Source organism: Plectrocnemia conspersa, unplaced genomic scaffold, assembly GCF_051122295.1.
Source record: "Plectrocnemia conspersa isolate PC_06_02 unplaced genomic scaffold, ASM5112229v1 ptg000002l, whole genome shotgun sequence".
NCBI classification, from domain to species: domain Eukaryota; kingdom Metazoa; phylum Arthropoda; class Insecta; order Trichoptera; family Polycentropodidae; genus Plectrocnemia; species Plectrocnemia conspersa.
Window position 1 is genome coordinate 15192771 of NW_028277166.1, and position 16041 is coordinate 15208811.

General features: G+C 29.8%; 1 protein-coding gene across 4 annotated transcripts in view; it reads right to left on the minus strand.

The window, feature by feature from the left end:
- LOC148237832 (uncharacterized) overlaps positions 1-16041 on the minus strand; it is a 444404-nt gene that overhangs the window by 181470 nt on the left and 246893 nt on the right. For all 4 annotated transcript variants that reach the window (XM_088205822.1, XM_088205820.1, XM_088205821.1 and 1 more), the window contains one exon: positions 4177-4207. The gene's annotated coding sequence lies outside the window, so the exon portion shown is untranslated. The remainder of the gene's footprint in view (positions 1-4176; positions 4208-16041) is intronic.

Consider the following 16041-nt stretch of genomic DNA (forward strand, 5'->3'; position numbering starts at 1 on the left):
TTAATATCTGATTTTCATTTCAATATATTTTTTTGTGTATTATATAACTTTTCTTTTCAAGCAACTAAAGAGTTTAATTTTGTTTATATAATACTATATTTTGTACCGGGTTTTGTTTCCAGTCTTTGTATAATATTTACTAAAAAACATGATAATATTTACTAGTTTAAATATTATCATATTTTTTCATTAAAACATAAAATTGATAATATAAAAGCAGTCATCTTTTAAAGCAATTGTAGTCATTTAAATTAAAAAATAAAGAAAAATTAAGATTAAAAGTGAAATTGCTAAGAATCAATGACATTATGGAACTTAAAATATTTTGTCCTAAAAAATCTTTCATCCTGTATTAAATGTCTTCTTTAATAATAATTTATTGTAGAAAAACATTAAAAAACCAAATAACACAAATATTAATGTATGAGGAAATTATCCGTAACAATTTTCAAAGCTTTTCGGTTTGCCAAAAGCATTGCTATTTTCGACCATAAGCGTTAAAATCTAGTTAAAAGAGCCGTTGTACAATATGGTTAAAGTTGTAAGGTGACATTAATATCGCGTGGATGTTATTAAAGCGACGAATGTAATGTATTTGGCCCGCAAACACGGTCTTTATGAACATTTTTCGTCACTTAGAAAGGATTTGAAGATCGTAAAAACACGTGGAAGAAGCGATAAAAAGAAAAGAAAGAATGCGAACGGAGTTCGTTGATGGTTAAACTTAGGGCGTCTGCGTTATGTCCTGTGACCATACGCACATAAACTTGACAATTTCACGACGTGTTAATAAAATACGACGTATTAAAATTTATAGAATAACTAAATTATCTTATTAAATACTTAATCTGGTTTTCATCAAAAAATACCGCTGACGCATTATAAAATGTTTCACATAAATCACATTTTACTGTGTAATTAAAAAATATTTCATATAAAACGTACATTTTAAATGTTCCACGTTATAGAAAATATTTGTTAAAAACTGTTGTAGAAACAGTTTTATAATTTAAAAATAAAATGAATAAAAATAGAAAAATATTTTAGTATATTTAAAAGACACTTTTCTATTAATAAAAAAAATGATGAAAATCTAACTGATCAAATTTAATTAGTTACTATATTCAGTTTCATGTTATATGATATAAAATACTAAAAAAAAATATTTTAGCTTGAGTATATTTATTATTTATTTGAAGAATATTATACGGCTGTTATATGTGCTTAAAAATAATAATAATTCTTTATTTAATGCAAATTTAAAGTCAAATAAGTATTGATAATAATGTAAAAATGTAATATTATTATTAAAAAACTTATATGTATATTAAATATAATATATTATACAAAAGTTGATACTATATTCATTTTATAACACATGAACATTTATTTTTTGTTGATTCACAAGTCATTTTACAAAAACGCGTTTATTGGATGGTACAGTTTCCATATTTTATTATTTCGTTAAAAAATTATACGCGATTGGTTTTCCCGGTATTTCCGGAACCAATTTACTACGTGAAAAAAGGATGAGATGCATTTATAAAAATATTGCAACTTTCAGAGATTTCAAATGTTCGAGGAATCAGACTTCAATCCAAATTTATTTTTTCGATGGGATGACTTAGTACATGTGCAAATTTAAATCATAATTTATTATTATTTATATATTTAGTATACATAATTGTTATATACTGAAATGCAAAAAAACACAATATTAATAAATGTAGAGTACGCGTATTTATTTTTTATTACGTTATATATAGTTACGTACCACCCCTAGTGACTAATTATTTATGTTTGAAACTTCGTGTATTTACCTCGTAAAATTTTAATAAAAAATATTTAAAACATATATGTTTATATGTTTAGTTAAGCATATTTTCGTATGTAACGCGAACGGACGTTGCACTTAACTTTTCGCCAGAGTTTATTCCACACACTCGGACGTTGAAATAACAAATGTCAGGGGTAATGGGGTCAGACGGAAATACCTGTAAATTTACACAGACCCTCGAGGTCAAGGGGTCAAAGGAGACGCCTTTCGCTTTTAATGAGTTTTGACAGCTCTGACGAAAGCTCCGAGGCGACAAAAATATTTTCCGCGAAAAGTCGCTCCTGTCAGCCGACTTTTAATAATTAAGACCCGAAAATTTTAGGCAAAAGTTAATATTTTTTCGACCACCATAATCGCTCGTTTGTGTGCGACCTAATTGCCGGTCGAAAAAAACGGTACATTTAACCGAAAAGCAGGGGAGAAACACCTGAAAGTTTTGGTTTTTTCGCTGCGTAAAATCCAGACAGAAAGAGAGGGTTGACGAGGTAAAAAAAATCCGAGCCAAGTGCAAATTCATAATGGACATGGAGCGGAAGAGAGTGGCGGGCTGTTTTTGTGATAAAGTTGAATTTTCAAAGTACATTTGGAAGGCCATTGATGGTGACATAATTGGACTTTCTTTTCCTGGAAGCCGTCGGTTTGCTAATGTACATTTTGAAACAGAAATAACCATAACAATAGTATTTTATCTGAAAATTTTCAGACATTTGTAAAGCAAAATAAAATGGAGCTTATTCTAATATAATGAAAACATATTTTGCGATTAAATTTGCACAACGCTTTACAGAAAATGTGAAAACAATAAAACCAAGTATAAATTAATAATACATTGTAAAACGTATACCGATACATTTTTATCTTTAAGTAAAATTGCCTTAATTTAGATTAAACTAGCACGATGGATGAATGATAAAAGGCATGGTAATTAACCTGTGGGCTTAGGAAAATATATATTACATAAATCCTCGACATTTTTTAAAATATATATTTTTTTAACAGTTATATATTGTAATAATAATTTTAGTCGAGCACCTTTAATTATATTTTTTTCACCGTTACACAGATTTATTTGCACCATATTTATCTTTTATTTTTTTAAATGTGTAATTCAATAATTATTGCTTGTACAATGTCTATCATGACTCATTGGGAAACCCCATCAAACCGTGATGGTCAGATTTGTAAAAAAAATCAAAATCTTAAAAATAAAATTCTTGACAATTACCTAAAATATAAGCTATCGTTAAAGATGTTTGTTAAGTAATGAATGCAAATTCCAGAAAGGCGCTTAAATCAATGTATTGTCTAAATATTTAATTTATTTTAATCTCAATGACAAATATCATGATTAGTAATTCAAATCAAGCATGGTTAATAGAACAGGTGCAAAACTTTTATGACGTTAGAAACAAGAACCAGGTTAATCAGTTCAGATTAACTATATTAGGATTATCTTAAAAAATCAATAAAAATTTGGTATAAATTAATATAATATACGTCAATCTTAAAATAAAATTTTCTTTAAAAATATGTTTAAAATTATGTATATTTCAATATCCGAATAAGTCATGAAAAAAAATAAGTTTTAATTTTTATAAAATATATTCTAATTTATTTGAAATGCTAATGTTTGCGGCAAATAAACAGTATTTCAAATTTCATAATGCTGTTGCTTTAAATGCACAGTGAACTCACAGTAAGATTTTTATTTATTTATTTTTATATGGTATACATCGCATATTTTCCTCCACATTAAAATAAAACTAGGAAAAAAATTAATTTAATTACAAAAAAAAGTTTCAAGTTATACAAACTTGAAAAACGTTAGCTACTTAGTAAAAACCAGTTAGTATTATTAAGTATGAGTCCATATTTAAATTTTATAAAATAAACAAGAACCACAACCAGTTATCAATAAAATTAAACCTATGTACCAAAGATAATAATGGAAAACTTTTCGCATAATCAAACAACGGTTCGTATATCTATGTAATATGGGGTCACGTTTTGAACTTAGACGTTAACTTGAACCGGCCGCCGTTGTATCGATTTCTTGTACATACTAATATCGCATATCCTTAAATTAATTACAAACTACAAATGATCCCTGTGAGATAGTGTTATTAATTACTATTAATTATAGCAAATTTTGGCCGTCGAGGATTAAACTTGTTCGGCTCGCACGTGACCCTAATTTATAATGTTATATTCTGTGTCGTGTGTGGCACGCTGATGTATTATGTTACTATTGTGTTAATTATCATAAATAATAATATAGTTAACATTAGTAAAATGCAATAATAATACAAGCATAATTAAATATTTAAATGTTTACTCACAATTGAAAAAGTACTCCTATTCAGCTAATTCCTGAAACAATAAAATTAAAATTATTATTTTATGAAGTGTTGCAGTTTATCAATGTTATAAAATGTTATAATTAACGTTGTGAATTTAATTTCACAAATAAGACAATTTCAACACTCTTTTTCATTTAACTTCTTAGACCATCTTTGAGACTTTTTGATCCATCAAAGTACTCTATTCTCCGATAACTAAAATAATGACATTTGGCCATAGATACCAACAGTAAGAATAGGATTCGAGAAGACAAAATGGTTACGTGTGAAGTAAAAAGCGTGGTAACTTAGTAATTAACCTGTATATTATTTTATATATCTGTTATCGTATTACATATACAAAAAATACTGAGTCTATGTTTTCGTCCAATAGTTTTAACAACACTTTTTGTATGCCCCTTCTCGCTAATAAAATATAAACGATGTTTATCGCGCGGTTCGTTCACAATTTTCCCGGCAATCAATCCATCACCCGCGATATCAATCACTTAATAATCAATCTGTCAATAAAGTTGAATAATGCCAACTCTTTGGAAAATTATTTCTCATCCTGAAGGCGGAGAAGTGGCGTTCTTCTCCCAGAACCGAATCTTTAGGAAGAGCCGAGGTGCCGAGATATAGCATAACGAAAATAGAAAAAAAAGCTGGCTGTGAAAAGCTCTGAGATGACGCTGCAACTTTCCTCCTAAGTGAGGGATTACCCTTATCTTTGATAGAAAAAGGATCACGGAAGTACCAAAGTAGATTTCGCCTAGTTTTAGATTACTTTTTCGCACAACGTGATAATTCCTCATAATAGTGTATCGTTCGCCCCTTAGGTAACAATGTCAAATAATGATGTACGAGGTAAGGTTCTCATTAAAACAACGCTTTGGGTTAATATAGTTACTAAACAATTTAAAAAAATAATATAAAACAATTTCAAAGCGTCTTTTATATAAATATATATTTAATATATATTTGTTTGTAATTTTATTTTATTTATAAATTTAATCGGTAAATTTTATTCAAGAGCAATTTAAGTGTCTCGTTTACAAGTTTTTTGGCTAAGTGTAAGATTATATAATCATATGAAATTCTAGTAGAAAATATTTATAAATAATTTCGATTAAAAAATATTATTTATTATATATTCATTTGCGATATAAAATATGAAAAGTGCCACTTTCTAAGCTTATATAACACACTGCCACTGGTGATAATCTCTCATACTTAAAAAACGTTTTACTGTGCCTAGGCAGAGGATAAATTTGTCCGAGTAACTCTGCGCTGATGACACCCGCGCCGAGAAGCTATCGCGAATTTCTCTCCTTATTCACAATCCATTGAAGCCGAAATGAAAATCTCGAGAGCCAGGGATATAGGGAAATTTGACATAAAGACAGGAATAAGTCAAATCAGATAAAGGTTTTATGATTGTTTTACTGAAGGGGCAGTACCGTTTTCTTGTGCGTGTCTTTTTGAGCTTTTCAAAGCTTAAGAATAATCCTTGACGTTTTTTAAAGCAAAGTAAATCGTCGACGTATACACAGGAGTCGTGTGTGTTTTTTAACTTTAAGCCATAACGCAGTTCATTTCCAAAATAAACATTTATTTGAAATGTACGCAATTCATGTGTTTTGCATTTAAAATGGTTTTTATTACGTGAGATAAGCTTAATGGTTATTTCATGGGTAAAATATATAAAAAAATGCCACAAATATATATTTTTTTACAACTTTTAAATGTTACTTAGGTTTTTATTAAATTATTTCACTTTACTAATAATATTATCATTGACACAGAATATCGTTAGAAAATAAATTAATGTACAAAATAAAAATCATACATAATTCAAACCTTATAAACTATATACATATACTTTGTCATAATAATAGAGCACCGCAAAAAATGTGTTAATCTTAAAAAATCGTAAAAAAAATAAAAACCGATCGAGATTTTTTTGTGTTTATTTTAAGCTTATTTTTAATATTTAGTAGACTCACCCTTAGATTTAACTACAGCTGCAATATTTTTTGGTCTACTGTCAACTAATGACTTGCAGGTGTATCTGCAATTTTTCTCGCAGCGGAATTTTGTATTTGAAATTGTGTTAAGCAACCATTTTTTAATATAAATGTCACTATTCACACTACCCTTGCAAGTTTACACGTTTTCTACACCTGCTGCTGCCATACACCGCAAGATCATAACGCTTCCGCCACTATATTTTACTTTAGGTACTACGCAACCAGATAGATAATCTTCACCAACTCTACGACGTTTGTATACACATGGACTTTAGACTAAAATTCAATAAACATATAACTGAACTCCGGTCGAAAGGGCTCGGCGCCATTGCGGCTCTAAAATCAATATTTAATAGAAAAAGTGCGCTTACAATAAAAAATAAAATTCTAGTCTATAGACAATTAATCAGACCTGTTTTAACTTACGCTTGTTCAGTGTGGAGTAACGCGAGTAATAGTAATTTTAATAAACTTCAAGTTATCCAAAATAAAGCCATAAAAATAATTTATAATACACCGTTTTATACTAACCTTAAAAAACTCCACACCAAACATTTAATTCCTACCATTAAAGAATACTGTTATTATCAAACCGAAAAATACTATAAAAAAATCTCGCGAGACCACGCAAACCCACTAATTTCAAGAATCGGTGATTACGACAAAGCAAAACTTAAATTTAAATACAAACATAAAATGCCTTAGCACATATTGCTTTGATGCAGTTAAGCTCATCGCAGTGTCATCAGTTTCAGGTCTACAGGGCTAGGTTTATTTACCTTTGTATGTGTTTTATTTTGTATATTATGTATAATTTGTTTTTCTCATCTGCTTCATTCTTTTCCAAAATTTTTTTTTTTTTTTGGATTTTTTAAATTTTTTAAAGGTTTTATGTATTTTTTCCTTTAATTTAGTATACTCTCGTATAATTTATTACTTTTTTTTATGTTATTGTATAACTTAACAATTTGTAAACAATGTAAATGGTTATAAACCAGTATTGTGCATTTAATATATCTGTATGCTATTTTACCTATGTCTATTTAAGAAATAAACTTTTATAAAAAAAAAAAAACTCTACGAGCACGTATACTACACCAGAGGTCTTAAAATTAAAAAAATAATTTAAAAAAGAATTATTATTTAAATAAAATATTACTTTAGAAAATTTTGTGTTTATTAAATTAGTTTAAAATTATCTCAAAGTTGGATTCATTGGACCAAATGTCTTTCACCCAATCTTCAGATGTCCAATCTCAGTGTTTTAGGTCCCACTCTAACCTTAGAGTTGTATTTATTTCTGAAAACCACGGTTTGTGTCGGGCTTCTTCTCACTATTCGCAAATAAATGGATGTCCATTTGCAGCCAGCTTTGAAAACGTTTTTTGACAAATTATTCTTTTTTGTTATTTAGGTTTCCAAGACTTATGCATTAGATGATTTTTTTATTTTATTATATTAAATTATAGAGTCTCATACATATTTTATATTAGATGAATGTTTTTTATTGAATATTTATTATTATTAATAAAATAAATTTAAATATTATTTTATGTGGTATTAAATACAAAGGTATGGTATTATATTAATTTTGGTAATTAGAGATAATCATTAATATTTACCAGAATTTAACAAATTATATATAATTACAGGATATTTCATAACTAAAATTCAATCATTGATTTGTGCGGTATACCTACTAAATCACGCTTTATTGCGTATAATACGCGATTCAGTACGTGTTTAAGGGTTAACCGCGGCAATAGCTCGGCGAACGCGAATTTAATCGATTTGTCGTCAAACTTTGGCTCAGTTTCGAATAACTGTTACAGTATTTGACATTCGGGTGCGGGCGGCAGAATGATTTATTTGTTAATTTCGAAATTTTCCTTTGATGCTTTTTTACGTCGGCGCGTAAATAATGGTAAAGTTTTCCGGTAATGGAGCACGTTTTGGCGTTTCATTTGTATTCAAATTATGATTGTTCCCTGGCCGACACGGCAGGGAAAAGGTGTGAGAGAAATCGGCCGAAGCAGGAGAGACAAGGAAGGAAAAGGGCTCAGAAGCGATGCCGGAGCGAGAAGGGTGGACAGACGTGTAGGATTACATCTCAATAGTTAACCGGTCGAGGTGGGGAATAAAATATTACCAGAGAGGCGAAATGCGCAACATGATAGTTTTCTCCACCGTAAAAATTGCGGCAGAATAAGGAACGGAAGCGAGGAGATTCGATTGCATATTTGATCATGTAATTTGTCCGCAGAATGCCTCTGAGTGGTAATATAAGAAATAGAATACGTCGTAATATGGTTTTGTTTTGTTGTGTGTATCTATCTTATAATAAAATGTGGGCGAAAACAATAAAATTGTTAGAGTTTTAAATATAAAAATAAATTTAGGAATTTATGCCAGTTTTTATATTTATTTTATTTTCATCGATTAATTCGCGTATTTTTACGATTTACGTAAGACAAGACAAGTTACTTTATATACAATTTTAATACAGTAACTTTCACATAAAATTATTTGCTCCTCCGAACAGTGCTGTTAATATTGTTTCAGCATTGGTTTATAAACAACCATATTATTCAGTTACTTACTACAATGGTGGAAAATGTACAGTCTTCAATATAAATGAAAGCATTTTCACTGCGAACACACCCCTCGGAGCTGTCTAAAGAACGACGGTGCGCTAAATTGAGAAGAATCTGCGAATAAACGCTTTACGGGGGGTGATTATTAGTCTTGCGTCTAGACCGGTGTTTGTGTCCCAGAGATACGACAAACAACTTAGCACCCGCAGAACGGAAGCAAACATTAAACATCGGCATGGGGATAAGCTTGAGCTTTCAACTGAACCACTAGCTGAAACGCTCCTCGAGTATAGAGTATAGAGCGTGAAGATCTTACCAGACTAAACAAGCGACGTTTTGTTCTGGAACTGTACGTTCAGGAGCATGCATGGAAAATTATCGACAGTTTGAAGGGTGAAGGTATTTGCCCGAGTGCGATTGCAAATGGCATGAATAATCGTTGTTAAATGTACTCTGAAAACGCGTGAGAAGTGAATAACCAATAATAGCACTGTAACGCAAGCTTTTTGCATAAAATATAATTAAATATAAATATACTTAATAATACTTGCTGATTTCAGCTGTAAAGTTATTAATTACCAAAAACAAAACATTAACCAAAACTCAACAGACTATATCAATTTTTATTATACATATATTAAAGTGATAAGTATGATTTAAAATTAAGTAATTTTTATTAAATCAATAATTCTTATGACATTTATGTTCGTGCCGCAAAAATATATTTCGTACATATTAAAAACCATCCGTAAATCGAAACATCATATACAAATTCTACAAATTTTATAATTGCTATATATATTATATTGCTATATTTTTAATATATTTTATTTAGAGAAATCTTTAAAAAATATTTTTCAGTGAATATTCTCTAAAATAAATCAAGCTTTGATAACATCTTGAAAACATAAAATAATCAGTTTTGCAATTAGTATTTTTAATAGTTATTAAAAAATAAAATTAATAAGAAACATCTAAATAAATAAATTATTTAACTTCACACTTTATAAGCTATTTTTGCTGACTCAATACCTTAATTGAAAATTTTACTGAAGTGAAATTTCAAAAATATAAATATTACCTTTCATCTATTTTCAACCCTTAAAATATATTGTTTTGTGGTTTTATAACCAAGGTAATGTATTTTTTTTACAGTTGGTTTTATAAACATATTAATGCATTATGCCAAAATGAGAGGTCATGAAATTCATAGTTTTCGCTGGCGTGTCGAGTTGTATTATTTTCGCCTGTGATTTGTGAAACAGCTAGAATCTGTCGCAATGTGTTCTTGTCATGCTTTCTAAATGATTATTTTATAATACTGATTCGATATAATTCTCAAAAATTGCAAATTTGCTTCTAGGACTCACATACGAAATGTGTTTACGCCACACACGCGATCGGATTTTGCGGACGTATTATGTCACACGATTGTAAGAGCATATCTTGACTTAAACTTTATTGCGAAAACACAGCATAGTTTTTTTAAATACATTCTACTCTGCGCACATACTTGTTGTTCGTTGACTTTTTAGTTAGCGACATATAGGACTCGCCTATCATGCTTGAATAAGACTTTCACCTGGGTATGTTTTATATTATTAGCAGATTGTGACAGGTGTTTTTAAATACTCGCGTGACAAAAAATGTAGTACAAGAATTAATTCAATAAGTTTATGATCTACAAATTTTAAATATATATAAATTATACAAGTAGATAATTTTTTTTTTTTGTATAATTGTAAAATTGCATATTTTGCTGATAATTAATAGTCATTGATTTACGATGGTTACTACAAAAATATGGAGGAAAATGACGCATGATTGCAAATGGCAAATAAAATAGTAAACGTCTTACAACAGTATTATTTATACGATATATGATAGAGCATGGAACTTACTTCTGAGGACAAAAGACAAAGGGTAAGAAGGCAACTTTCACTGAACGGGTAAGGGTGAAATATTTAATGTACGTATTTGTGTTTAACAGTTGCTTTTCGCTAAAGTTGCATCACAAAAGTCCGAGATTAAGATTTGATACGTGTCGTATTTACTAAAAGCACGTTTCTCTTGATTATTTATTAAAAGCATCGTAACTCGAGTTACACCTTTAACGTCGTTTGTCGATTGTTAAGCGTCGAAAGTAGCAACATTAATACGTCAAGACTCGTTGATTAGTGACAAGTGGGAGGCAATCTTATAAAGCAATTTGCCAAAATTCGAACAACACACGGACTGCTAGATGGCGAACTTCCCTCGCATCTGTTTGTTGTATAATTAGTTGTGTTAGTAGGCGGTGTGAGGAGGAAGGGCGAGGGAGTGATGGTGTTATAGGTGGCGGTTGGCGTCGTACATAATGAATGGCAGGCCCAGAACTTCACAACTCTCGAGAGTTGAACCTTTTAATAGTGAATGGTAATGGATGCGAGGAGAGAACTTTTCAAAATATGTTTATGATCGTCAACGAAGCGGCGCTACCCCGCAGGAATGTCTTCTAATTGCATTAGGGGACGCCCTTTGTCGCCGGCAGGTCTCATGCTAGGCGTGTGGGCTTGTGAGTTTCTACTGGGTACAAGAAGGGTGGGTGCCAAGAGTGGGTGGCGGTTACGTTTTGTTCCCGAGCGCGATTCCTCATTTCTCCAGACAACAATTACGACTTCGGCATTCATAACGGATGGCGCTTCTTGTGAGCAAAACGTGTTTTCATATCGCCTAGAGTGACAGTGCGTAACAAATTACGGACGTAACAATGCGAAAATTAATAACAAGTTTCTCGCGACGAAGGTGTAATTTAAACATTTTTCGCCTACGCTGCTAATTATTATGTATTTGATAAATTTTCGCATGTTTGAAGCATAAACATGTTTATGACATTCTATTCGATTTTACACACTATATAATACATATACCTGATGTAATATAATATTGCCATAATATCAGTGCTTTGTTTGCTATATAACACACCAAACCGAAACCAATTCCTTATTTATTGTTTAATCATTTTTTCTATGCCACTTGATAAAAAGCATCTAATAATGACAAATAAAATGTTGCAATGTAAAACTTTGTGATCAAATTGTGCCTTCTTAGAGTTCAAGATGTTAAGATTATATCAGCACACAACCATACTAATTGTTGAAATGCTCTAACAACTTTGTTAACAACAAATGCTCTAACAACAGGTTTAGATTTAGGTTTATAAATATTGTTTTTTCGAGTTAGCTAGAATTACTATCCTATTTTTAAAATTAGAATCAGAAATCACGTATTAAAAAATAAAGAAATTTGTCATGGGCTCCAAAGGTAAAAAGCTTAGTCGAGTTAAATTTATATAGTATAGAACAATTTTATAATACACATTTAAAATTAAAAAGTTTTTCTGGCAACCATTAAAATGTTTCCTTACACCCCAAGAGGTGCACGCACTTTAAGATAAGAATCACTGCTTATTGAGAAAAATAAATTTATTTATTTAATAGCTCCAGGTAAATAAATAGAAATAGTCTTAAGCTTAATAATTAAAAAAAAAAATTATGTATTTTTTATTTTGCTTAGTGAAAGGTTTTTGTGATATTTTTCAAATTTATCTTATACTTATGTTTTTATATTACTTTTATTATAATTTTTTTTCTTTCTTTTCAATAGATAGAAAATGGTTATAAGCTAGTAACTTATAATTCATTTTAATTTAAGTATTTTCGTATATTACTAAGTTTGTAATATACGTTATTATAAAAAGATATCAGCTTAAAATAAAAACACTGAGAACATCTGGAAGCTATAATACAACTTAAAAAAGGTTGAATATGCATTAACACTTGTTACTATTTATCATTTAGAATGAATATCGTATTTTTTATCGATTTACATAATATAAATATATGTACACTTTCTGTATTATGTCAAATACAGCAATTTGAAATAGCTTATGAGATTGTTCGAATTCGTTATAAATTTCTGAAACAATGAATCATTAACAGGTATTTAATAGACTGCTACAACGATCCCAAGAATTTCTTGAACATCATTACTTGAAATAATCGTTTTCACTAGAAATGTAATATCTTTAATAGTACATTAAGGTTCAATTTACAACGTTTTATACATAATATACAAAAAAATGTTATTATATATACATACATATATTAAACGTGAACTCTTTTGTACATTTGTACCTATAATAGAAGCATACCCAACAGGATTTACGATTTAATTAAAAAGGACATGTCTGCTTTTCGCATATACTGTGACTCATTTTTAAATTTAAATTAAATCTACGCTTGAATCAAAACGAATTAATTAAAAATAACTTCAATCAACTAGAATTTATACCGAACGCGAATATAAATTATGTTCATTATAGAAAAAAAAATTAAAATTGTAAAATCAAAAAGCAAAATACTCCAAAGGGAAATTTTGGTAGAGCACTTCGCTTCCGTTTGTCGAGGAGATATGAATGTATTTCGGAGTGACGTAATTTATTTGTTCTTCTGCGTTATTTTGGCATTCAGGTGTCTCTTTCAGAAGGCGCCCCCGGGGAGTGAAGTATGAAAAATGCGAATTTCGCATTATTTGTTACTTGGAATTGCCGCAACCGGCGGTGATAGAAGGGCTTTGTACAATCGCAATTACATAAACGAAGACGGGGAAAGAGATAAAGACAAAGGGAGGTGTTTCCGAGGACGACGACGACGGGAAATTATCAGCAAACGCAACACAGCAACAAATAGCGTATTAAATAGTTACGTTGTGACAGTATTACTATTGTATATTTTTTGTAATAAACATAGCTGTTCAAAGAGTTTTGTAAGAAGGTCTCAAACGACCCTTTTTAGGATTACTTACAACTATAAGAGTACAGCTTTGCCACATTCAACGTAGATACATCCTTACTCAATAAACACAACGCTTCAAATGTCTGCAAGACATTCTGTATAGAAAATGTAACCCACTATGCTAATACATTTTATACCTATGTGCTGTAAGCATATTAGCGCTTTGTCATATTTTTTCATTTCGAATTTACAATTCAAAATGTGTATAAACAATTAAAGAAATATAAAATATTATTTTAAATTTTATTAAAGCTTCATTACTATATCTGGTATTTAAAAAAATGTTTTTGAAGCCAAAGGTATGTGAATTTCTAGCCGAATTAGACCGAAGAGGCCGTAAAAGCTCATTACAGTTTATTTATAAATATATTTAAATTTCCACATGATGCAAAATTTCAGATGGTAGAGTTAAAACGACGGGTTTCGAAAGTCTGATAGTATTTGCTGGAGTGTAAAGTTGAATTATTATCGGCTATGATCTGTCGTAACGTGCGCTTGTGATAATACTAGCCTACCGCTGATACGTATGGTACTGTGACTTCGAGGCGCCTCTCTAGGAGTCACTGTGACATTTTTTAATACTGATTCAAGACAACTCTAACAAGTCACAGGGCATTTGTATGCTTTTTTGACACACCCACGAAATGTGTTTACGCCTTAAGAAAAAAAAAGTTTTAATAGACATTCTTACGATCGTTAACTAAGTTCTTAATCAAAGGGTAAAAATCAATATGGTTATCTTCAAAGTGGTACACATTGTCTATCACGCATACTTTTTACACAAAAACTGAGGTTTTTAGAGGTACTCATGAGTGATTAACGTCTGGAGACGGATATGCTATTAGATGAATTGGATTTTTTTAAATTAATAATCCAATTGTTCAGTCTCAAATAAATGGCCGTTTGAATAAAAACGGTCAATTATTAGAGTTAAGATATTATATCGAATTGTGCAGGTGGTTAAACATCCTAACAAAATCAAGGATCATCTTACTTATTTATTTTAATTTCAAAATAAACTGGTTGCAACCGTTAACGTTTAGATCGTAAAAAAACAATTTCGCACTTATGAAAAGGAAATAGCAACGCGTTTTGACAAAAGACTTAATTATGGTAACTGCCAACAGTTACCATAATTAATGTAAATATAACTTCCATGTTAGCATGCACCCGGTAACTGCTCGTTAACTACCGTAAAAACAATATTTTTGTGCATACAGAATGAAATAGACAATGCGTCTATCCGACGTAAATATCGCTTGTTATCCAATCCTTGCATGAACGACTTTCTAAGTATGTTTTCATTGCAGTTTAACTCATTTAAAGCGTGAATATATTGCAGTGGCCGAATATTTAAGCGATGAAATTGGCCATCATTTGCATGTGGTTTGACAGAGATGACTTTAATTAAAAATATAAAAGATCTGACACTTTGTAACATTAGAGACGAAAGGGTCAGAGACGATCACATGCATTGGTAGAGACGTGTGATTCGAGACGGCAGACAACCAGACCGAGACCGAGAACAAACAATAACAAAAAACACAAGAGAACATTACTTCTTCACCAGCATCGAAACATCCAGAGAACAATACTTATTCACTAGCTTGTACATCAGCACTGTCTATAAATTAATACTTAAATTGTAAAACATAAATTAATCAATTGGGTCTTTTTTGGCTGCAAAGTCACACCCCTTTGACTTTATAGCCCAAAATATGAACCGAAGAAAACAATTATATTTACGAAAAGTGGACAAACTTGGGCACTATCTCTTCAAAGTAAATCTAGCGTTAAATACCTGAGCCTTTACTTAGACTTTAAGCCTAAATTTAATAAACACATTTTGCAACTCTAAATGTATTACTGTCATTGCGACCTTCAGACCGAAATAAAACAGCACGTTTACTACTAAAAATATACAAACAATTGATCAGACCCGTTTAAAATTATTCTTGTTCGGTGTTGAGTAACATTAGTAATATTTTTTTTTTAATTTCAAGTCATCCAATATAAAACTATAAAATTAATATATATATATATATATATATATATATATATATATATATATATATATATATATATATATATATATATATATATATATATATATATATATATATATATATATATATATATATATATATATATATATATATATATATATATATATATATATATATATATATATATATATATATTATGCTAATCTTAAAAAACTTCATAACATTAAAATATTAACAATCAAATAAAATTGTTATTTTTATACCGAATAACACTATAAAAATATAACGTGTAACGCCACTAGCCTACTTATCTCATGTATAAGAGTTTACAATAGAAACAACCTTAAATTTAAATATAAGCTCAAAATCTCAAAACTCATGTTTCTTTAGAAGCCGAAAA